Source organism: Arachis stenosperma, chromosome 6, assembly GCF_014773155.1.
Source record: "Arachis stenosperma cultivar V10309 chromosome 6, arast.V10309.gnm1.PFL2, whole genome shotgun sequence".
Lineage (NCBI taxonomy): Eukaryota > Viridiplantae > Streptophyta > Magnoliopsida > Fabales > Fabaceae > Arachis > Arachis stenosperma.
Genome location: NC_080382.1, coordinates 55,749,348 through 55,775,159, shown reverse-complemented (window position 1 = coordinate 55,775,159; position 25,812 = coordinate 55,749,348). Strand labels below are relative to the sequence as shown.

The following is a 25,812-nucleotide window of genomic DNA, read 5'->3' as shown; positions in this document are numbered from 1 at the left end:
TATTCTTGTTGTCCCCACACCACTAGTGGTTGATTTGTGGTGCTCACTGCTGCAAGTTGTAGTCCATCCATCCTTTTTGACATCATTTTTAGTTGCTGTTGAAGTTGTTGATGCATGATTTTATTTTGAGATAGGATTATATCAACTCCTTCAAGCTCAAATACCCCTCTTTTTGGAGATGTTTGCCTTTCAGAAGAGTAAAAATACTCATTGTTTGCCACCATGTCTATAAGATCATGTGCCTCTTGAGCAGTTTTCATCATTTGCAAGGATCCTGCTGAAGAATAATCCAAGGCTTTCCTTGAACTCATGGTCAAGCCTTCATAGAAATTCTGCAGTTCCACCCATTCATCGAACATTCTATCTAGACACCTTCTTATCAAAGCTTTATACCTCTCCCAGGCTTCATACAATGATTCTCCTTCTAACTGCCTGAAGGTTTACACATCAGTTTTTAGCTTAATGACTCTTTGAGGGAGGTAGAATTTGGAGAGAAATTTGCTAACTAGATCATCCCACTTGGTGATGCTTTCTTTAGGGAAGGTTTCTAACCAATGTGTGGCTTTGTCTCTCAGTGATAATGGGAATAACAGAGGCTTAAATATGTCAGGATGGACTCCATTTGTTTTGACAGTGTCATAAATTCTTAAAAACACAGAGAGGTGTTGGTTTGAATCTTCAGCAGCACTTCCTCCATACTGACAGTTATTCTGGACCAGGGTGATCAATTGAGGTTTGAGTTCGAAGTTATTAGCATGGACATTGGGGGTTAAGATACTGCTCCCACAATTCTTTGGGTTGGGGATAGTGTAAGATGCTAAAACTCTTCTCTGAGGTTGCCCATTATTGTTAGCCACATCCTCAGGTGGATTAGGGAGATTACCCTCCATCTCTTGATCCTCTTCTTCTGATTCTTCTCCAATAACTCCCTTCCCTCTTGCTTCTCTCCTCAATTTCAAAGATATTCTCTTTGGCTCAGAATCAAAGGAGGTGGATTCACTTCTTCTACCATCTGTCATACAAACACACAACAAACCAAAAACACAAGAGCAGGGTACTCTGTTGCTAGAGTAAGATTATGGGTAGCAGAAATAAAATCACAAACAATTAGTGTGCTTAGTAAAACAAAGAAAAATGCTTAATCTAGATTACCATCTTAATTAATTATTTTAAATCTAAATCAATCCCCGACAATGGCACCAAAAACTTGATGAGGAAAAATCGATTCCACACAAACTCACAGGCAAGTGTACTGGGTCATATCAAGTAGTAAAACTCACAGAAGTGAGGTCGATCCCACAGGCATTGATTGATTAAGCAACTTTAGTATGGTGATGAACTTAGTTAAGCTAACAATTAATTATTTGAGTAATTTATGATTGACAGAAGGTAAATTGCAGGGAATTGAAATGCTGGAAGTAAAATAACTGAAATTTAAATGGCAAGAAAAGTAAATGGCTGAATCTTAAATTGCAAGAAATGTAAATAACAAAATCTTAAAATACAAGAAATAAAAATTACAGAATCTAAATTGCAAGAGAAATTAAATTGCATGACTATTAAAAGGAATTGGGTGCTGGGATTTTGAACCAAACTGAACAATGCAAAGTGCAATAAAATCAGAGAAATCTAAGTTGGAGAAATTCAAAGAAAATGATTCTTCAGGGATTGGAGATATTGCAGTCCTTCATGAATCAATTGAGTCTCAACTTCTTTCTCAATCATTTTGATAGATCTATGGCAGATTGAAAGTGATTGGATCCCAATTCTTTGGTGACCCAATCTCTCTAATCATAATTAACCTACAAATTCCTTGATCTAGTGATCATGAGAAGAGGTTAAGTGCATATCTCTCATCAAAAAGCCACACTACATCTGAGGATCCCAATTCCTCCCGAATGCTATTGATCCAGAGAGTAGTGATGGATAGAGCTTCAGTCCTAATGAAGGTGATTCCCCTTCCAAGGCTCACACCCACATTCACTAAATTAAACCCCCTTTCGGAGTGAATAATTCACAATCAAAACAGAAGTTACCCAATAGCTACCAAATTGAATTGAGAAGAAGAAGAATTTTCATTGATTCATTGGGATTACAATAAAGCTCCTCCCCCTAATGAAATTGGGGTTTTATTCATCATTGCTCTAGCACAAAAACAGAAATGAAAAATGCAGAAGATGAAGAACGACAAATAAGAATAGAAAATAAAGTGCAGAGCCACTCTCAGATCTATTTTCTAGCTACAGGAAAGGAAAAGAACTTAAAAGAAGAAGTAAAATAAGGTCTAAAAAAAGGTAAAGTCCCTAATAAAATTAAATTTTCTTCTATTTATACACTTTCAAACTCAGTCATCCAAGTACATGGAGTAGGCTCTTTGGTTTTTGATGAAGTGGGTCAGATCAGATACTTCCATGTAGCATCAGACGAACGTAGCATTCTCAAAGAGAATGTAGTATTCAGTCACCGACGCGTGCGCGTCCTGTGTGCGTGCGCGTCCCTTGCATTGTTGCACCATCGACGCGTGAGTGTAACACAGGCGTGCGCGTCGATACTATTTTTAGTCTCAAACATGCTTGTGTGTACCCTGCATGCATGCGCATCCCTTGGTAGCGTTCATTAATTGAATGCTATGTTCGCACCATGAACGCTTCTCACGCATGTGCGTCCTTTGCACGTACGCGTTGATGGTAAAATACAGCTTCTGCACTCCAGCATCATGAACGCATTTGCGCCAGCCACCACTTTTATCACATCGACGCGTGCGCATCATGTACGCTTGCGCGTCGGTGACGAAATTCAAATTCCAATCCAGAAAATATTGCAGGCGTTCTGATGAGCGGATAATTTATACGCTTTTTGGCATTGTTTTTAGTATGTTTTTAGTATGTTTTAGTTAGTTTTTATTATATTTTTATTAGTTTTTAGTTAAAATTCACTTTTCTGGACTTTACTATGAGTTTGTGTGTTTTTCTGTGATTTCAGGTATTTTCTGGCTGAAATTGAGGGACCTGAGCAAAAATCTGATTCAGAGGCTGAAAAGGACTGCAGATGCTATTGGATTCTGACCTCCTTGCACTCGAAGTGGATTTTCTGGAGCTACAAATATCCAATTGGCGCGCTCTTAATTACGTTGGAAAGTAAACATCCTGGACTTTCCAGCAATGTATAATAGTCCATATTTTGCCTGAGATTTGATGGCCCAAACAGGCGTTCCAAGTCAGCTCAAGAATTCTGGCGTTTAACGCCGAAACTGGCACAAGAATGGGAGTTAAACGCCCAAACTGGCACAAAAGCTGGCGTTTAACTCCAAGAAAAGTCTCTACACATGGAAGCTTCAATGCTCAGCCCAAGCACACACCAAGTGGGCCCAGAAGTTGATTTTTATGTCATTTACTCATTTCTGTAAACCCTAGGCTACTAGTTCTCTACAAATAGGACCTTTTGCTATTGTATTATCATCTTTCAATCTTAGAAATCTTTTGATCATGTTTTTATGATTGAACCCTCTTTGGGAAGCTGGCCACTCGGCGATGCCTAGACCTTGTTCTTATGTATTTTCAACGGTGGAGTTTCTACACACCATAGATTAAGGTGTGGAGCTCTGCTGTACCTCGAGTATTAATGCAATTACTATTGTTCTTCTATTTAATTTGGCTTATTCTTGTTCTAAGATATCACTTGTTCCTCAACTTGATGAATGTGATGATCCATGACACTCATCATCATTTTCACCTATGAACGTGTGCCTGACAACCACCTCCGTTCTACCTTAGATTGAGTGGATATCTCTTGGATTCCTTAATCAGAATCTTCGTGGTATAAGCTAGAATTGATGGCGGCATTCAAGAGAATCCGGAAGGTCTAAACCTTGTCTGTGGTATTCTGAGTAGGATTCAAGGATTGAATGACTGTGACGAGCTTCAAACTCCTGAAGGCTGGGCGTTAGTGACAGACGCAAAAGAATCACTGGATTTTACTCCAACCTGATTGAGAACCGACAGATGATTAGCTGTGCTGTGACAGAGCGCGTTGAACATTTTCACTGAGAGAACGGGACTGTAGCCACTGACAACAGTGATGCCCAACATACAGCTTGCCATGGAAAGGAGTAAGAAGGATTGGATGAAGACAGTAGGAAAGCAGAAAGACGGAAGGGACAAAGCATCTCCATACGCTTATTTGAAATTCTCACCAATGAATTACATAAGTATCTCTATCTTTATTTTATGCTTTATTCATATATCATCCATAACCATTTGAATCTGCCTGACTGAGATTTACAAGGTGACCATAGCTTGCTTCATACCAACAATCTCCGTGGGATCGACCCTTACTCGCGTAAGGTTTATTACTTGGACGACCCAGTGCACTTGCTGGTTAGTTGTGCGAAGTTGTGATAAAGAGTTGAGATTGCAATTGAGCGTACCATGTTGATGGCGCCATTGATGATCACAATTTCGTGCACCAAGTTTTTGGCGCCGTTGCTGGGGATTGTTTGAGTTTGGACAACTGACGGTTCATCTTGTTGCTTAGTTTAGGTATTTTTCTTCAGAATTTTTAAGAATGAATTCTAGAGTTTCAAGGTGATGTTCTTATCATCACCAAAGCTAATTGATTCTCATCAATTTAGCTCTTGAATGTAATGTCCTGCTGAAGCTTGGCTAGCCATGTCTAATTTCTTTAGACTAAAGCTTTAGACTAACATTGCATGATTCCTGGAATTCTTCTTAAAAATTTTGAATCTCTTTATTTTCTTCTCCATATAATTTTCGAAAAATCCAAAAAAAATATAAAATCTTAAAATAAAAAATATTGTATGTTTCTTGTTTGAGTCTAGTGTCTCATTTTAAGTATGGTGTCAATTGTATGTTTCTATTCTTCTTGCATTTTTTCCGAATTCATGCATGTGTCTTCATTAATCTTCAAGTTGTTTTTGATGATTTCCTTGTTCTGATCTTTAAATTCTCTGTCTTGAGTGTTTTGTTGTTTCTCATATGCATTCTCAATTTGTTAGTGTCAGTAGTATACAAACTTCTAAGTTTGGTGTCTTGCATGCATTGTTAATTTGATTTTAGTTGCATTTTGATTATTCCTCATTAATAAAAATCCAAAAAATTTTTAATTTGTGTCTTTTCAAGTCAATAATAAAGAGAATTAAAGATTCAGAACATACAGCAGAGGAATTACACAGAAAAAGGTTGGGCGTTCAAAACGCCTAGTGAGGAAGGAAAACTGGCGTTTAAACGCCAGCCAGGGTGCCTGGCTGGGCGTTTAACGCCCAAAGGGGTGAGTTTTGGGCGTTAAACGCCATAATATATACCATTCTGGGCGTTTAACGCCAGGATGGCACAAGAGGGAAGATTTTGTTTTTAATTCAAATTTTTTTTCAAGTTTTCAAAATTTTTCAAAATCAAATCTTTTTCAAATCATATCTTTTCAATCATATATTTTCAAAATCAATTTCTTTCCATTTTCAAAAATAATTGCTAACAATTAATGATTTGATTCAACATTTAAAGTTTGTTGCCTTTTCTGTTGAGAAAGGTTTAATGTCTAAATCATATCTTTTAAATTTCTTGTTAGCCAAGTCATTAATTTTCAAAATCAAATCTTTTTAAATTGTTTTTCAAATCATATCTTTTCAATCATATCTTTTTATCACAATTTTTTTAAATAGTTTTCAATCATATCTTTTTGATTTCTAATTTCAATGTCTTTTTCAAAAATCACTTTATTTCTTTCCCAATCATATTTTTCGAAAATCATTCTTCAAATTTTTCAAAATGTTTTTAAAATCTTTTTAATTTATTTTCGAAAATTTCTTCCCCTCTTCTCACATCCTTCTATTTATGGACTAACACTCCTCCTCAATGCACAATTCGAATTCTATCTTTCTTGATACGTTCGAATTCTTCTACCTCTCCTTCTATTCTTCTTTTCCTCTGACACCTCAAGGAATCTCTATACTGTGACATAGAGGATTCCATATTTTCTTGTTCTCTTCTCTTTCATATGAGCAGGAGCAAAGACAAAAGCATTCTTGTTGAGGTTGACCCTGAACCTGAAAGGACCCTGAAGCGAAAGCTAAGAGAAGCTAATGCACAACTCTCTGTAGAGGACCTAACAGAAATCTTCAAACAAGAAGAAGACATGGCAGCCAAAAACAACAATAATGCCAACAATGCAAGGAAGGTGCTGGGTGACTTTACTGCACCTACTCCCGACTTCTATGGGAGAAGCATCTCTATCCCTGCCATTGGAGCAAACAACTTTGAGCTTAAGCCTTGATAAACCACTATTTTATGGTTTATCTTATGCTCAATTGAGTGGTTTTTATTAACTCTTTACCCACTTATTCATACTATTTGCATGGTTTTATATTTCCTTCCTAATTATGTGTTTTGATTGAAAACATGCTTCGTTGATCTTATATTTGCTTATTATTAATCCTCTCTTATTACCATTAGATGTCTTGATATGTGTGTTAAGTGTTTTCAGAGATTATAGGGCATGAATGGCTCAGAGGATGGGAAGAAAGCATGCAAAAGAGGAAGGAATGCAAGAAGTTGGAGAAATTGCTAAGCTGTCCAGCCTGACCTCTCTGCACTCAAACGGCCATAACTTTAGCTACAGAGGTCCAAACGACGCGGTTCCAATTGCGTTGGAAAGCTAACGTCCGGGGCTTCGATTTGATATATAATTTACCATAGCTGCCCCGACGCCAGGCGACGCGAACGTGTGGGTCACGCGGACGCGTGACCTGGCAGGAACGCAACCCGCGCGGCCGCGTGGACGACGCGGCCGCGTCACTCTTCTGCAACTTGTACGGACCAGAAAGCGCTGGGAGTGACTTCTGGGCTGCTTTTGACCCAGTTTTCAGCCCAGAACACACAGATTAGAGGCTATAAAGTGTGGGAATGCATGCATTCATAATTATTCACTCATAATGCACTCTTTACAGTTTTAGATGTAGTTTTTTAGTGAGAGAGGTTCTCTCCTCTCTCTTAGGATTAGGATTTAGGACTTCTCTTAGTTTTAAGAGCGACTCTCAATCCCAGGTTCTTTATTTTTATTTATTTTTCCAATTGAATTTATGAACTCTTTCATGTTATGATTTTCTTTGAATTAATATTATTTGAGATATTTCAGTTATTATTGCTTTCTTTTAGTTACATGATTATTGCCTCCCATCTGAAGGCATTTTTATTCCAGCAGTTTCAATTTTCTTTCCTTTTGGCCTTGGTTAAATAATTGGTAACTCTAGAGTTATCAAACTCATTATTGATTGAAAATTGGATTTCTTCATTTCATTAATTCATATTCCAATAACTCTAGCCTTTCCCAAGGAAAGACTAGGACTTGAGGATTCGAATTAATTCATCCACTTAACTTACCTCCATAGTTAGAGGTTAACAAGGTGGGAGAAGAATCCAATTCTCTTCATAATTGATAAGTATAACTAGGATAGGACCTCCAGTCTTTATACCTTGCCAAGAGTTTATTTTACAGTTATTTATTTATTTTTATTGCTTTGAAAATATGCTTGTGCCCATTGCCCAAATTCTCAAAACCCCCAATTTACAATCTCCATAGTCAATAATAAGAACATACCTCCCTGCAATTCCTTGAGAAGACGACCCGAGGTTTAAATACTTGGTTATCAATTTATTTAGGGGTTTGTTACTTGTGACAACCAAAACGTTTGTACGAAGGGATTTCTGTCGGTTTAGAGACTATATCTACAACGCGACTGTTTTTATGAAATTCTTTACTGGCAAAAATCCTGACGTCAAGCCTCAATTAGTTTCTCTAATGCAACAGAATTGCAAGTTCCATGGACTTCCATTGGAAGATCCTCATCAGTTTTTAGCTGAATTCTTGCAAATCTGTGACACTGTCAAGACTAATGGGGTTGACCCTGAGGTCTACAGACTTATGCTATTCCCTTTTGCTGTAAGAGACAGAGCTAGGATATGGTTGGAATCACAACCTAAAGAAAGCCTGAACTCTTGGAAAAAGCTAGTCAATGCCTTTTTGGCAAAGTTCTTTCCACCTCAAAAATTGAGTAAGCTTAGAATGGAAGTCCAAACCTTCAGACAGAAGGAAGGTGAATCCCTCTATGAAGCTTGGGAAAGATACAAACAATTGATCAGAAAGTGTCCCTCTGACATGCTTTCTGAATGGAGCATCATAGGTATCTTCTATGATGGTCTGTCTGAACTGTCCAAGATGTCATTGGATAGCTCTGCTGGAAGATCTCTTCATCTGAAGCAGACGCCTGCAGAAGCTCAAGAACTCATTGAAATGGGTGCAAGTAACCAATTCATGTACACTTCTGAAAGGAATCATGTGAACAATGGGACGAATCAGAAGAAAGGAGTTCTTGAGATTGATACTCTGAATGCCATAATGGCTCAGGACGAAATATTGACTCAGCAAGTCAATATGATTTCTCAAAGTCTGTCTTGAATGCAAGCTGCACCAGGCAGTACTAAGGACGCTTCATCTGAAGAAGAAGCTTATGATCCTGAGAACCATTCAATGGAAGAGTTGAATTATATGGGAGAACCCTATGAAAACACCTATAATCCTTTATGGAGAAATCATCCAAATCTCTTATGGAAGGATCAGTAGAGACCTCAACAAGGTTTGAACAACAATAATGGTGGAAGAAACAGGTTTGTCAATGGCAATCCTTTTCCATCATCTTCTCAGCAACAGACAGAGAATTCTAAGCAAAGCCACTCTGACTTAGCAACCATGGTCTCTGATCTAATCAAAACCACTCAAAGTTTCATGACTGAAACAAGGTTCTGCATTAGGAATTTGGAGGCACAAGTGGGACAGCTGAGCAAGAAAATTATTGAACTCCCTCATAGTGCTCTTCCAAGCAATACAGAAGAGAATCCAAAAGGAGAATGCAAGGCCATTAACATGACCCACATGACCGAACTTGGAGAGGAGGAAGAGACAGTGATCGCCACTGAGGAAGACCTCAATGGACGTCCACTGACCTCCAATGAGTTCCCTAATGAGGAACCATGGGAATCTGAGGCTCATAATGAGACCATAGAGACTCCATTGGATTTTCTTCTGCCATTCGTGAGCTCCGATGAGTATTCTTCCTCTGAAGAGGATGAAGATGTCACTGAAGAGCAAGTTGCCAAGTACCTTGGAGCAATAATGAAGTTAAATGACAAGTTATTTGGTAATGAGACTTGGGAGGATGAACCCCCTTTGCTCACTAAAGAACTGGATGACTCGTCTAGGCAGAAATTACCTCAAAAGAGACAGGACCCTGGGAAGTTCTCAATACCTTGTACCATAGGCACCATGACCTTTGAAAAGGCTCTGTGTGACCTAGGGTCAAGCATAAACCTCATGCTTCTCTCTGTAATGGAGAATCTAGGGATCTTTGAGGTGTAAGCTACAAGAATCTCACTAGAGATGGCAGACAATTCAAGAAAACAAGCTTATGGACTTGTAGAGGATGTTCTAGTAAAGGTTGAAGACCATTACATCCCTGCTTATTTCATAGTCCTAGAGACTGGGAAGTGCATGGATGAATCCATCATCTTTGGCAGACCCTTCCTAGCCACAGCATAGGCTGTGATTGATGTTGACAGAGGAGAATTGATCATTCAAGTGAATGAAGAATCCTTTGTGTTTAAGGCTCAGGCATATCCCTCTGTTACCATGGAGAGGAAGTATGAAGAGCCTCTCTCAAAACAGAGTCAAACAGAGCCCCCACAGTCAAACTCTAAGTTTGGTGTTGGAAGGCCACAACCAACTTCTAAGTTTGGTGTTGAACCCCCACATTCAAACTCTAAGTTTGGTGTTGGGAGGTTCCAACATTGCTCTGATCATCTGTGAGGCTCCATGAGAGCCCACTATCAAGCTACTGACATTAAAGAAGCGCTTGTTGGGAGGCAACCCAATGTTATATTTATCTATTTTCCTTTGTTATTTTATGTTTTCTGTAGGTTGATGATCATGGGAAGTAACAAAATCAATTGAAAAAGCAAAAACAGAATAAAAAACAGAAAGAAAAATAGCACACCCTGGAGGAAAACCTTGCTGGCGTTTAAACACCAGTAAGGGCAGCAAATGGGCGTTTAATGCCCAGTCTGGCACCATTCTGGGCGTTTAACGCCAGAAAGGGGCACAGACTGGCGTTTAACGCCAGGAATGGGCATCAAGCTGGCGTTAAACGCCAGAAATGGGCACCAGCCCGGCGTTTAACACCAGAATTGGTAGAAAGAGCAATTTTGCTCGCCACTTGGTGCAGGGATGAATTATCCTTGATACTTCAGGATCTGTGGACCCAACAGGATCCCCACCTACCCCACCACTCTCTCTCTTCTTCACCTATTCACCAATCACCTCAACACCTCTTCCCCAAAACCCCCTTACCTATCAAATCCTACCATTCTCTTCACCACTCACATCCATCCTTCATAAAACCCCACCTACCTTACCATTAAAATTCAAACCACTTTCCCTCCCAAACCCACCCATACATGGCCGAACCATACACCCCCTCTCCACTCCCCATCTTCACTCCTTCATTTTCACACAACCTATACACTACTTCTCCCACTTGGCCGAACCACAAAGCCCCCTCCATCTCCTCTATTTCTTCTTCTTCTACTCTCTTTTTTCTTCTTTTGCTCGAGGACGAGCAAACCTTCTAAGTTTGGTGTGGTAAAAGCATTGCTTTTTGTTTTTCCATAACCATTTATGGCACCTAAGGCCGGAGAAACCTCTAGAAAGAGGAAAGGGAAGGCAAAAGCTTCCACCTCTGAGTCATGGGAGATGGAGAGATTCATCTCAAGGGTGCATCAAGACCACTTCTATGAAGTTGTGGCCATAAAGAAGGTGATCCCCGAGGTCCCTTTCAAACTCAAAAAGAGTGAATATCCGGAGATCCGACATGAGATCCGAAGAAGAGGTTGGGAAGTTCTTACCAACCCCATTCAACAAGTCGGAATCTTAATGGTTCAAGAGTTCTATGCCAATGCATGGATCACCAAGAACCATGATCAAAGTGTGAACCCGGACCCAAAGAATTGGCTTACAATGGTTCAGGGAAAATGCTTAGATTTTAGTCTGGAAAATGTAAGGTTGGCATTCAACTTGCCCATGATGCAAGGAGATGAACACCCTTACACTAGAAGGGTCAACTTTGATCAAAGGTTGGACCAAGTCCTCATAGACATTTGTGAAGAGGGCGCTCAATGGAAGAGAGATTCAAGAGGGAAGCCGGTTCAACTGAGAAGGCATGACCTCAAACCCGTGGCTAGGGGATGGTTGGAGTTTATCCAACGCTCAATCATTCCCACTAGCAACCGGTCCGAAGTTACTTTAGACTGGGCTATCATGATTCATAGCATCATGATTGGAGAGGAAGTAGAAGTTCATGAGGTTATATCCCAAGAACTTTATAAGGTGGCGGACAAGTCCTCTACCTTGGCAAGGTTAGCCTTTCCTCATCTCATTTGTCACCTCTGTTATTCAGTTGGAATTGACATAGAGGGAGACATCCTCATTGATGAGGACAAGCCCATCACTAAGAAAAGGATGGAGCAAACAAGAGATCCCACTCATCATGAAATCCCTGAGATGCCTCAAGGGATGCACTTTCCTCCACAAAACTATTGGGAGCAAATCAACACCTCCCTAGGAGAATTGAGTTCCAACATGGGACAACTAAGGGTGGAGCACCAAGAACATTCCATCCTCCTCCATGAAATTAGAGAAGATCAAAGAATAATGAGAGAGGAGCAACAAAGGCAAGGAAGAGACATTGAGGAGCTCAAGCACTCCATAAGATCCTCAAGAGGAAGAACAAGCCGCCATCACTAAGGTGGACCCATTCTTTAATTTCCTTGTTCTTTATTTTCCTGTTTTTTGAATTTTTATGCTTATGTTTATCTATGTTTGTGTCTTATTACATGATCATTAGTGTCTTAGTGTCTATGCCTTAAAGTTATGAATGTCCTATGAATCCATCACCTTTCTTAAATGAAAAATGTTCTTAATTGAAAAAGAGAAGAATTGCATGAATTTTGAATTTTATAACAGATTAATTATTTTGATGTGGTGGCAATACTTTGACTTCTGAATGTAAGCTTGGACAGTGCATAAGTCTTTTGAATTTGTTGTTCATGAATGTTGGCTCTTGAAAGAATGATGAAAAAAGGAGACATGTTACTGAGGATCTGAAAAATCATAAAAATGATTCTTGAAGTAAGAAAAAGCAGTGAATACAAAAAAAACGAAAAAAAGGAAGGAAAAAGAAAAAGAAAAAAAATATAGTCGTGATCCAAGGCAAAAAGAGTGTGCTTAAGAACCCTGGACACCTCTAATTAGGGACTCTAGCAAAGCTGAGTCACAATCTGAAAAGGTTCACCCAGTTGTGTGTCTGTGGCATGTATGTATCCGGTGGTAATACTGGAAGACAAAGACCTTTGGGCCACGGCCAAGACTCATAAAGTAGCTGTGTTCAAGAATTATCATACTTAACTAGGAGAATCAATAACAATATCTGGATTCTGAGTTTCTATAGAAGCCAATCATTCTAAATTTCAAAGGATAGAGTGAGATGCCAAAACTGTTCAGAGGCAAAAAGCTAAAAGCCCCGCTCATCTAATTAATACTGATCTTCATAGATATTTTTGGAATTCATTGCATACTCTCTTTTCTTTATCTTATTTGATTTTCAGTTGCTTGGGGACAAGCAACAATTTAAGTTTGGTGTTGTGATGAGCGGATAATTTATACGCTTTTTAGCATTATTTTTAGTATGTTTTTAGTATGTTTTAGTTAGTTTTTATTATATTTTTATTAGTTTTTAGTTAAAAATCACTTTTTTGGACTTTACTATGAGTTTGTGTGTTTCTTTGTGATTTCAGGTATTTTCTGGCTGAAATTGTGGGACCTGAGCAAAAATCTGATTCAGAGGCTGAAAAGGACTGCAGATGCTGTTGGATTCTGACCTCCCTTCACTCGAAGTGGATTTTCAGGAGCTACAAAATTCCAATTGGCGAGCTCTCAATTGCGTTGGAAAGTATACATCTTGAACTTTCCAGAAATATATAATTGTCCATACTTTGCCCGAGATTTGATGGCCCAAATAGGCGTTCCAAGTCAGCTCAAGAATTCTGGCGTCTAACACCGGAACTAGCACAAGAATGGGAGTTAAACGCCCAAACTGGCACAAAAGCTGGCGTTTAACTCCAAGAAAAGTCTCTACACATGGAAGCTTCAATGCTCAGGCCAAGCACACACCATGTGGGCCCGGAAGTTGATTTTTATGTCATTTACTCATTTCTGTAAACCCTAGTCTACTAGTTCTCTACAAATAGGACCTTTTGCTATTATTGTATTATCATCTTTCAAACTTAGAAATATTTTGATCATGTTTTTATGATTGAACCCTCTTTGGGAGGCTGGCCACTCGGCCATGCCTAGACCTTGTTCTTATGTATTTTCAACGGTGGAGTTTCTACACACCATAGATTAAGGTGTGGAGCTCTGCTGTACCTCGAGTATTAATGCAATTACTATTGTTCTTCTATTCAATTCGGCTTATTCTTGTTCTAAGATATCACTTGTTCCTTAACTTGATGAATGTGATGATCCGTGACACTCATCATCATTCTCACCTATGAACGTGTGCCTGACAACCACCTCCGTTCTACCTTAGATTGAGTGGATATCTCTTGGATTCCTTAATCAGAATCTTCGTGGTATAAGCTAGAATTGATGGCGGCATTCAAGAGAATCTGGAAGGTCTAAACCTTTTCTGTGGTATTCTGAGTAGGATTCAAGGATTGAATGACTGTGACGAGCTTCAAACTCCTGAAGGCTGGGCGTTAGTGACAGACGCAAAAGAATCACTGGATTCTATTCCAACCTGATTGAGAACCGACAGATGATTAGCCGTGCTGTGACAGAGCGCGTTGAGCATTTTCACTGAGAGGACGGGACTGTAGCCACTGACAACGGTGATGCCCAACATACTGCTTGCCATGGAAAGGAGTAAGAAGGATTGGATGAAGACATTAGGAAAGCAGAGAGACGGAAGGGACAAAGCATCTCCATACGCTTATCTGAAATTCTCACCAATGAATTACATAAGTATCTCTATCTTTATTTTATGCTTTATTCATATATCATCCATAACCATTTGAATCTGCCTGACTGAGATTTACAAGGTGACCATAGCTTGCTTCATACCAACAATCTCCGTGGGATCGACCCTTACTCGCGTAAGGTTTATTACTTGGACGACCCAGTGCACTTGCTGGTTAGTTGTGCGAAGTTGTGATAAAGAGTTGAGATTGCAATTGAGCGTACCATGTTGATGGTGCCATTGATGATCATAATTTCGTGCACCACGTTCATTCAGAGTGAACGTAGCGTTCATTGCTGGTGAACATTGATCCTCCTTCCACGCGCGCGCGCCATGCATGCGTACGCCTGGATCTCCAAAAGTTTCATCCTGTGCGTAAGCGCCTTGTACGTGTGTGCGTCACTTGTGAACATAGAATTCAATAAATGAACGTAGCGTTCTCCTGCACTTCTTCTTTCTTTGTTTCTTCCTCTCATTTTTTCACTAGTCATCAATCAAACATGCAATCAAAGCCTAACCAAAATCATAAGGTTTTGCATCATTCATAATAATCACTTAATTCTTGCATAAATCTCATGATTTTGTATAAAATTAACAATGTTTGATTGAGTCAAGATAAACACAAAATTCCATTACAATTACTTACTTATTTTGCAAGACAGTGCATAAAACCTAATGGAAACTAGAAAAAAATGCTTTTGAAACTAGCATAAGATGACTTGTCAGTAGATCCCCCAAGAAGAAATACCTAGACAGGACCAGAGAACAGCTCGGGAAATTCATGGGATACGATATCGGACATATACCTGGGGAACAAAATGCCTGAGCTGATGCACTTTCAAAACTAGCCAGCACCAAACCTGAGGGCAACAATAGAAGCTTCATCCAAGAAACACTACAAAATTCATCAACCTTGGAAAAAAAAGAAGGTGTTAAGCATATCAGACCAGGACAAAGGGTCGGTGACTCCTATAATTAGCTATCTCAAGTCTGAAACACTCCCCGCAGATAAAAAGGAGGCAAAAAGGCTAGTACGAGAAGTACAGTACTACACCATAGTGCACAACATCCTATATAGGAGAGGAATCTCTACACCACTCCTAAAATATGTCCCGACCTCCGCTACGAGGGAAGTCCTAGAGGAAGTCCATAGTGGCTTGTGCGGCAACCACCTCGGGGCACGAGCTCTTTCCAAAAAGGTAAAGCTGGTTTTTACTGGCCGACCATGCAAAAGGAAGCAACAGAGTTCGTCAAAACATGCCCCCCATGCTAGAAGCACGCCAACTTCTATACCGCACCACCCGAGGAACTCATCTACGTCACTTCCCCCTGGCCATTCACAAATTGGGGGCTCAAACTCCTCGGACCATTCCCCCAGGGATCAGGGCAAGTCAAGTTCCTCGTTGTAGGAATAGACTATTTCACAAAATAGATCGAGGCAGAACCGTTAGCCACTACCACAGACAATGGCGCTCAATTCATCGACACGGGCTTCAAAAACCTGGTAGCCGATTTGAAAATCAAGCACCAGTTCACCTCTGTAGATCACCCACAAGCCAACGGACAGGTGAAAGCTGCTAACAAAGTCATACTGGCCTGGCTAAGATGGAAACTACAGGACGCTAAGGGAGCTTGCGCCGAAGAGCTCCCGCAAGTCCTATGGGCATACCGGATGACGAACGGGATTCCCTGTGCGGTTTAGAAATTCACAAATTAGTTCTCGTTGAAAGTATAGCCTCTAAACCAACAAGGAATCCCTTTCGTGAAAAAGTTTTGGTTGTCACAAGTAATAAACTCCTAATAAAATTGATAATCGAAGTATTTAAACCTCGGATTGTCTCTCAAGAAATTACAGGGAGGTGTTCTTATTATTGGTTATGCAAGGTATATTTTGGGGTTTTTAAGATATGAAGCAAGAATAGTAAATGGTAATGAAAATCAAGTGATGATTATAAAAGCACTTGGCAAGGTATGAAAACTAGAAGTCCTATCCCAGTTATCCTTATCAATTGTGATGAGAATTGTTTATTGCTCCCACTTAGTTAACTCTTAATGAATGAGGAAAAGTCAAGTGGACTAATTAATTTGATTTCTCAAGTCCTAGTCAACTCCTAAGGAAAGACTAGCTTTAGAGGGATCCAAATTAATCAGCAACTTTCAATTATCAATCAACAAGGGAGTTTGATAACTCAAGTGTCACCAATTACTCAACGAAATCCAAGAGGAGGAAATCTAACTTAAAACTTCAATTAATAGCAAATAATAGAAGAAGTGATAAATATGAAATACCTCAATTTGCATTAATAAGAGAATCAAATCTAACATGAGAATCCATAAACTAAATTGGGGAAAATAGAGAAATCAACAAGAGGAATAGATCAATCAAAGAACTAGAAGAAATAACAGTAAATGAGAGTAAATCAAAGGAACATCAAACCTGGAGTTGAAAAGAAATTGAAAGAAGAAATCCTAAATCCTAAAATCTAGAGAGAGGAGAGGCACTCCTCTCTCTCTAGAAACTACATCTAAAACCTAAAATTATGTGAATGAGAAGTGATTGATGAATGAATGATTCCCCCAATCTGCAGCCTCTAATCTGTGTTTTCTGGACCAAAAAATGGGTCAAAAATAGCCCAAAAATCACCCCCAGCAATTTCTGATACGTCTAGCACGTGCGCATGTCACGCGTACGCGTTGCCCACGCGTACGTATCACTTGTGTGCGGCACAATCCATGCGTACGCGTGCTTCACGCGAGCGCGTTGTCTAACAGCATTGCAACCATGACAAATTATATATCGTTGCGAAGCCTCGGATGTTAGCTTTCTAACGCATTTAGAATCACCTCATTTGAACTTTGGTAGCTCAAGTTAGGGTTGATTGAGTGCGAAGAGGTCAGGCTGGACAGCTCAGCAATTCCTTCAGTTTCTTGTATTCCATCCATTTTTGCATGCTTCCTTTCCATCCTCTAGGCCATTCTTGCTCTATAAACCCTAAAATCACTTAACACACATATCATGGCATCGAATGGTAATAAGATAGGATTAAAATTAGCTAAATTAAGACCAAAGAAACATGTTTTCAATCATAGCACAAAATCAGGAAGGAAAATGTAAAACATGCAATTTACATGAATGCGTGTGAGAATAGTGGATAAAATCCACTCAATTAAGCACAAGATGTACCACGAAATAGTGGTGCATCAAATCTCTCCACAGTTAAACATTAGCATGTCCTCATACTAAGCTCAAGAGAAGCTATAAGAGTGAAGAGGAATGGTAGAAAGTATGAAATGCAACCTATCTATATGGATGCAACTAAATGTGAAATGATTCTACCTACTTGGTTAAAAATAGATAAAATTTTCAAGAACAAATATGAAATGGATTTCACTAATTCAAATCATAAAAATGAAGTACAGAGAGACTTGCAGAAGAAAATAGCTCATGAAAGCCGGGAACAAAATAATGCTTCACCCTATGTCCATTAGCTGTGAAGGTTTGTTTTGAGGCTTCATCAAGTAATTCTACATAGCCATGAGGGGATACTTTGGTGATGGTGTATGGACCAGTCCATCGAGACCTCAGCTTCCCAGGAAAAATCTTCAATCTTGAGTTGAATAGTAACACCTTTTGGCCTGGTTCGAATGTTCTTTGGGAGATCCTCTTGTCATGCCACTTTTTTGCTCTTTCTTTGTATATTCTGGCATTTTCATATGCCTCCAATCTGAACTCATCCAATTCATTGAGTTGTAGCAACCTCTTTTCTCCTACTGCTTGAGCATCTAAATTCAGAAGTTTGGTAGCCCAAAAGGCCTTATGTTCAAGCTCCACAGGGAGGTGGCATGCCTTTCCATACACCAGCTGAAATGGAGATTTTCCTATGGGTGTCTTGAAGGCTGTCCTGTATGCCCAAAGTGCATCATCCAGCTTTCTAACCCAATCCTTTCTTGTTGTCCCCACAGTTTTCTCCAAAATCCTCTTTAGCTCTCTGTTGGCAAGTTCAGCTTGCCCATTCGTTTGTGGGTGATACGGTGTGGCCACTTTGTGAGTAACACCATATTTGTGGAGTAAAGAATTTAGTTGCTTGTTGCAGAAGTGGCTTCCCCCATCACTTATAAGTCCTTTGGGCACTCTAAATCTAGTGAAGATGTTATTCTTTAGGAATTGCAAGACCACGTTGGTATCACATGTGGTGGTAGCTATTACTTCTACCCATTTTGAGACATACTCCACTGCTACCAAAATGTATTTGAATGTGTAGGATGGAGAGAAAGGTCCCATGAAGTCTATTCCCCACAGATCAAAGAGTTCCACTTCCAAAATGAACTTCTGAGGCATCTCATTTTTCTTTGACAAACCCCCTGTTCTTTGACATTCATTGCAATGGCTCACAAACTCTCTAGCATCCTTGAAGATTGAAGGCCAGTAGAAACCACTTTGAAGGACCTTTGCAGCCGTTCTTTCAGCCCCAAAATGACCACCATAACTTGAGTTATGACAATGCCATAGTATGTTCTTCATCTCACCCTCTGACACACATCTTCTTATCATTCCATCCGGGCATCTTTTGAACAGAAATGGTTTATCCCAGAAGAAGAATTTAGCCTCATAAAGCAGCTTCTTGACTTGTTGTTTTGTGTACTCTTGTGGGATGAATCTTCCTGCCTTGTAGTTGGCCATGTCTGCAAACCAAGGGACGTGTTGAATTTGCAAGAGATGCTCATCTGGAAATTCTTTATTTATTGATTGAAGGTTGTCTTGGAGTGTATCTTGTGGTAGCCTTGATAAGTGGTCAGCAACTTGATTTTCATTGCCCTTCCTATCTTTTATCTCAATGTCAAACTCTTGTAGGAGTAGTACCCATCTGATTAGCCTTGGTTTGGCATCCTGTTTTGACATAAGATACTTAAGAGCAGCATGGTCAGTATACACTAAGACTTTAGAGCCAATCAAATATTGTCTAAACTTATCAAAAGCATATACAACAGCTAGTAGCTCTTTCTCCGTTGTGGTGTAGTTTTTTTGAGCTTCATTCAATACCTTACTTGCATAGTAGATAACATGAAGCTTCTTTTCCTTCCTCTGCCCCAACACAGCACCAATTGCAAGGTTACTTGCATCACACATGAGTTCAAAAGGTAGTCCCCAACTTGGGGGTGTGATGATTGGTGCCGTGGTGAGCTTAGCCTTTAGAGTTTCAAAAGCATGTTTACATTCATCATCAAAGAGAAAAGGATTGTTTACCACCAGCAAATTGCTTAGTGGTTTTGCTATTTTGGAAAAATCTTTGATGAATCTCCTATAGTATCCAGCATGCCCTAAGAAGCTTCTAACTGCTTTCACACTAGTTGGCAAAGGAAGTTTTTCTATAATTTCTACTTTTGCCTTGTCAACTTCTATACCCTTTCTTGAAATTTTGTGACCAAGAACAATGCCTTCGGGTACCATGAAATGGCATTTCTCCCAATTTAAAACCAAATTGGTTTCTTGGCACCTTTTCAAGACTAGGGTAAGATGATGCAAGCAAGCATTGAAAGAATCACCAAAGACAGAGAAATCATCCATAAAGACTTCAATAAATTTTTCTACCATGTCTGAGAATATTGATAGCATGCATCTTTGAAAGGTAGCTGGGGCATTACACAGTCCAAATGGCACTTTCCTGTATGCAAAGACTCCAAAGGGACAGGTAAAGGAGGTCTTCTCTTGATCCATGGGGTCAACCAGTATCTGGTTATACCCAGAATACCCATCAAGAAAACAGTAATAAGCATGGCCAGCCAACCTTTCATGCATCTGGTCAATGAAAGGGAGAGGAAAGTGATCCTTTCGTGTGGCATCATTCAGCCTCCTATAATCTATGCACATCCTCCACCCTGTCACCGTTCGTGTTGGAATAAGCTCATTATTCTCATTAACAATGACAGTCATTCCCCCTTTCTTAGGTACTACTTGCACTGGACTGACCCATGGGCTGTCAGATATAGGGTAGATGATCCCAGCTTTACACAACTTCAGGACTTCCTTTTGAACAACCTCCTTCATTGTGGGATTCAATCTTCTTTGAGGTTGTACCACTGGTTTGGAATTCTCCTCCAAGAGTATCTTGTGCATGCATATGGCAGGGCTTATGCCTTTCAAGTCATCAATGGTCCATCCCAACGCCTCTTTGTGAGCTTTCAATACTACAAGGAGCTTTTCTTCTTCCTCTGCACTCAATGTAGAATTGATGATCACTGGGAAGCTGTCCTTTTCACCAAGCAATGCATACTTAAGATGAGGGGGTAGTGGTTTCAACTCTTGTTGTGGTGCTTCTTCTTTCTTAGCTTCACTTGGTTCCTCTGATGATTTCAATTTGTTCTCTTCTTGTCCTTGGATGTCTTGGACTTCCTCCTGTTTCACTTGATGGTTTGTGTCAAGTACTTCTTCAACCAAAGAATCTACTACATCAATCCTCATGCAACTTTCTTTCTCAACGGGGTGTTGCATTGCTTTGAAGACATTTATGGTCATTTGCTCATCATGCACTCTGAAAATCATCTCTCCCTTTTCCACATCAATGATTGTTCTAGCTGTAGCCAAAAAGGGTCTACCAAGAATGACTGAGTTGTTTCCCTCTTCATCCATATCTAGGACCACAAAATCAGCTGGGAATATAAAGTTTCCCACTTTCACCAAGAGGTTCTCAACTACTCCATTTGGTATTTTGATGGATCTGTCAGCAAGTTGGAGTGACATCCTTGTGGGTTTAAGCTCTTCAATCATCATTTTCTTCATCATGGTAAGGGGCATTAAGTTAATGCTTGCTCCTAGGTCACAAAGTGATTTGTCAATGGCCATGCTCCCAATCGTGCAGGGTATGAGGAAGCTGCCAGGATCTTTGAGTTTTGGTGGTAGCCCTTTTTGAATGATGGTACTGCACTCTTGAGTGAGAATCACTGTTTCTTTTTCTTGCCAACTTCTCTTCTTGGTGATCAATTCCTTAAGAAACTTTGCATATAATGGCATTTGTTCCAGAGCTTCTGCCAATGGGATGTTGATTTCAAGTTTCTTGAAGATTTCTAAGAACCTTGGGAATTGTTGGTCCTTTGCTCCTTTATGTATCCTAGTTGGGTATGGAAGCTTAGGTACATAAGCTTTTACTCCTTCATTTGTGTTCTCTTGTTGTAGATTCACATTCTCCTTGCTATCATGGTTGCTTTCTTGACTGGTTGGTTTGCCTTATGGCTTGACAGCCTCTTTGCTTTTTTTAGATGTTGAAGCCTTTTCTTCATCTTGCCTTTCCACTTATTTTTCTACTGTGTCCTGCTCTTTGGGTTTTATTGCTTCTTTATTCAAACTTTCTCCAACTACCTTGCCACTCCTCAACTGCAAAGCTTTACATTCCTTTCTCGGGTTGGGTATTGTATCACTTGGGAGAACATTGGTTGGTCGTTCAGCTTGTTTGGCTAATTGTCCCACTTGTCGCTCAATACTCTTCATGGTGGCCTCATGTTCCTTTTGTCCCTTGGCTAAGGCTTGAGTGGTTTGAGCAAGTGCTTGCAAGGTTGCTTCAAGATTTGAGATTTTGGTCTCATGATGGTCAATTGGGGATATGATGGGGGTTGATTGTTGTTGGAAGTTGTTGGGTGGATTAGTGTGGTAATTTTGTGAGTAATTTTGTGAGTTGGATGTTGGTGCAGGGAAGTTGTTTTGGTGAGTTTGTGAATTATTATGAGGTGGTTGATATGTGTTTTGTGTTTTTCTATATTGGTTAGTGTTAGTGGCATGGTGATTTTGGTTATTTGTGTTACGAGTGTGGTTGTGGTTGTTGTTCTTTTGCCAATGATTTTCACCCCACTTTAGATTGGGATGATTTTTCTAGGATGGGTTGTATGTATCACCATGAAATTCATCCTGAGAATTTGAAGTATTCTGCATGTACTGAACTTGTTCTTGTGGATGTTCAACAGTGGTCCCTTCACCTTGGCTCCATTCAAGTGATGATTGATTTGTTGTGTTCACTGATGCTAGCTGGAGACCATCCATTCTCTTTGTTATCATTTCCATTTGTTGTTGGATTTGTTGGTGCATTAACTTATTTTGTGCCAAGATAGCGTCAACACCTTCAAGCTCCATTACGCCTTTCTTTGGGGCCGGGTTATGTTGCCTCTCTGATGAGTAATAATACTGATTGTTTGCCATAATCTCAATGAGGTCTTGAGCCTCCTCAGCAGTTTTCATCATGTTGAGTGATCCTCCTGATGAGTAGTCTAGTCCCTTCCTTGCTTCTAAGTTTAAGCCTTCATAGAAGTTTTGGAGTTTGACCCAATCACTAAACATGTCAGGTGGACATCTTCTCATTAGTGCCTTATATCTTTCCCAAGCTTCATACAATGATTCCCCTCCCATTTGCCTGAAAGTTTGAACCTCTGTCTTCAACTTGATGATTCTTTGAGGAGGGTAGAACTTTGCTAGAAATCTGCCCATCACGTCATTCCAATCGTTGAGGCTTTCCTTGGGGAATGACTCTAGCCATTGAGTGGCCTTGTCCCTCAAAGAGAATGGGAATAGCAGCAGTTTGTAGACATCTGGATGCACTCCATTTGTCTTCACTGTATTGCATATCCTCAGAAAAACAGACAGATGTTGATTTGGGTCTTCAAGAGGTCCCCCTCCATAGGAGCAGTTATTTTGTACCAAAGTGATGAGCTGAGGTTTCAACTCAAAATTATGGGCTTGAACATTTGGAGTGGCAATACTGCTCCCACAATGTCTTGGATCAGGGATGGTATAAGAAGATAACACCCTTCTAGGTGGTCCATCATTGTTGTTGACCCCTCCAGGAGGATTGTGCATGTCATCCTCCATGACTTGGTCTTCTTCCTCTGATTCTTCTTCATCAACTATCCCCTTTCCTCTTTTGGCTCTCCTTATCCTTCGAGGGTTCTCTCGTCCTCAGTATTAGGTCTATTAGCTCCTGACATACACAAACAAAACCAAAATCACAAGTGAAACACTCTAGAACTAGAGTGGAATTGGAGTTAGTGAAACAAAGTATCAAACAGTTAGTGGGCTTAACAAAAACACTAAAAAAATGCTTAATCTAAACCACCATTCACTTAATCATTGTCAATCTTTTCTAATCCCCGGCAACGGGGCCAAAAACTTGATACGTAAAAATTTGATTTCACGTATAACCGGCAAGTATACCGGGTCGTATCAAGTAATAAAACTCACTAAGAGTGAGGTCGATCCCACGGAGATTGGTAGATTAAGCAACTTTAGTTTAATGATGAATTTAGTCAAGCGAACATGGTTTTGATTTTATGAGCATTGTGACTTTTGAACATAATTGCAGGAATTTAAATGGCAAGGAATTTAAAGAACTGGTATATAGAAATAAAATGAAAGTAAATAACTGAAACTTAAAATGCAAGAAACTTAAATGACATCAAAGATAAATTGCAAGGAATTAAAGGTTGCAGAAATTTAAAGAGCATAAGAGCAAAGAGCAAGAAATAAAGAGACAGAATGTAGATGACAAGAATAATAAATTGCAAGAATGTAGAAGGGAAATGGGGTAATGGGTGTTCAAACAACTAAGAGCAAAAGAAATAAGAATTGATGATGGAAAGGATCATTAGGGATCAAAGATGCAAATTCTCATGAATTGATGTTGATCAATTTCTTCTCAATCATGGGTATAGATCCATGGCAAGTGGGTAATTGAATCCCAATCTCTTGGTGATCCAATTTATCTCAACATAGCCAATTGCCACTCTCGTGATCTAATTGTTCATGAGAAGAGATGAAGCTCAATTTCAAATCCAAGCCACACAATTTCCAGAATCTCAACTTAGGGAGGTTACATCTCACATACCAACCAAAGTGTATTGATTAAGGAGATTATGAAAGGATGAACTCTAAACTGAACTATGTGGTTCATTTCTCAAATTCACCACATAATTCATATAGATTAACCCCTCTCTCGATGGTGGTTGAATCTTTGAAGAACAAGAATTTCCTCTTGGATTAACCACTTGAATTGAGAAGGAGAAGATGATTTATCAATGCATTCAAACAAGCAGAGCTCTTCCCCCTAATGAAAGTGGGGTTTAGTGAATCATAGCTCCAATTTCAACAACAATTGCCATAAATGAAAATTAAACTAAGTGTGAAGAAAGATGAAGAAGAAGAAGGAAATGCTTAAAAACTCCAAAATGAAGAAGAAAAGTTCCAAGAAGAACCAAGATAGCTCTCCGGGTCTCCTCCCAGAAGTGCTAGAGAGTTTTCCAAGTAAAAGTGCTAGTAAGTGCTAAAAGTCTAGAAATCTAAGTGTCAAAAAGCCCCCTCAAAGTACAAACTCCTTCTCTATTTATATTAGTCCTAAAACTCCTTCAAAGATCTTTAATTGGGCTAGCAATGTGGGCTTCCTCTTTGTTCAATTCTTGGCTCAATGGAAGAAGTGTTGCTAGACATGGAAGGATGAGTTCATTCATGATACTTCTGGCCCAATGGCTTGGCATTTTTGCCAATAACGCTAGCCTTAATGCACGTTGGCAACGTGCATTGTGTTTTCCTGGGAGTGAGCTTTGAGACTTGGGCGTTGCTAGCCCAAGTTGTTGCTAACAACTTGTTTTTCTTCTTCTTGACTCTACTTTCATGCTTAATGTTGCCCAGAATTTGAGTGTCAATCCTCTGCTTCAATTGGAAAGCTCAGACTGTCTTCTTTCTAATGCACTTGGAATTATCTCAATTGGAATTTTCTAGCTCAAGTTATGCTTCCTCAAAGAGGGTAAGGTCAGGCTGCCAAGTTGTTGCCGAACACGCCCCTTTCTTCTCAAGTTGGCAACGTGCCAAGCCTCCCAAGGCTGAAACATGGGGCTGGCGTTGTCCTCAAACACGCCCCCTTGTTGGCACGTTAGCAACGTGCCCGTGCTTCCCTCCAGGACTGCTTTCTAGCCTTCAACTTTGCTTGTCACGTTGCCTTGGAACACGCCTCTAGAAGCTGGCGTTGGCAACGTGCTCGTGTGAATGGATTGCCTCTCCAAATAGCTTATCACGTTGCCTTGGAACACGCCTTAGGAGGCTGGCATTGGCAACGTGCATGCTTCTTCCCCTGGGCAAGCTTTCTTGCCTAGCGTTGGCATTGGACACGCCAATACATCCTCAAGTTGGCAACATGCTCGAGTGAGCTTCTCCAAGGCTGCATCCTAGCTTGGCTTTGCTTGCTACGTTGCCCCCAAACACGCCTTTGGAAGCTGGCGTTGGCAATGTGCTCGAGCCTTCCTCAAGGCTCCATGCTTGTTGCTTGGCGTTGTCCTTGAACACGCCTATGTTTCCTGGCGTTGGCAACGTGGGTGGAGATCTAAAGCTTGCTGCGTTGCCTTGAAACACGCCAATGAAGAGTGGCGTTGGCAACGTGCTCGATGGATGGAGATCCAAGGTGTGGTGCCTGCCAAGCTTTCCTTCCTGGCGTTGCCTTGAAGCACGCCAATGAAGAGTGGCGTTGGCAACGTGCTCGATGGGTGGAGATCCAAGGTGTGGTGCCTGCCAAGCTTTCCATCCTGGCGTTGCCTCCAAACACTCCAATGAAGTAGCACGTTGGCAACGTGCTCGAGCTTCTTGGCTGGGCAAATTCTTCTAGTTTAGCGTTGCCTTGAACAACGCCTATACTCCCCACGTTGGCAAC

General features: G+C 40.2%; 1 non-coding gene across 1 annotated transcript; it reads right to left on the bottom strand.

Moving 5' to 3' along the window:
* Window positions 1-8,067: 8,067 nt before the first annotated feature.
* Window positions 8,068-8,175, bottom strand: LOC130938046 (small nucleolar RNA R71). Its single transcript, XR_009069228.1, has one exon. It is a non-coding gene; the product is annotated as a small nucleolar RNA R71 (small nucleolar RNA).
* Window positions 8,176-25,812: the final 17,637 nt, after the last annotated feature.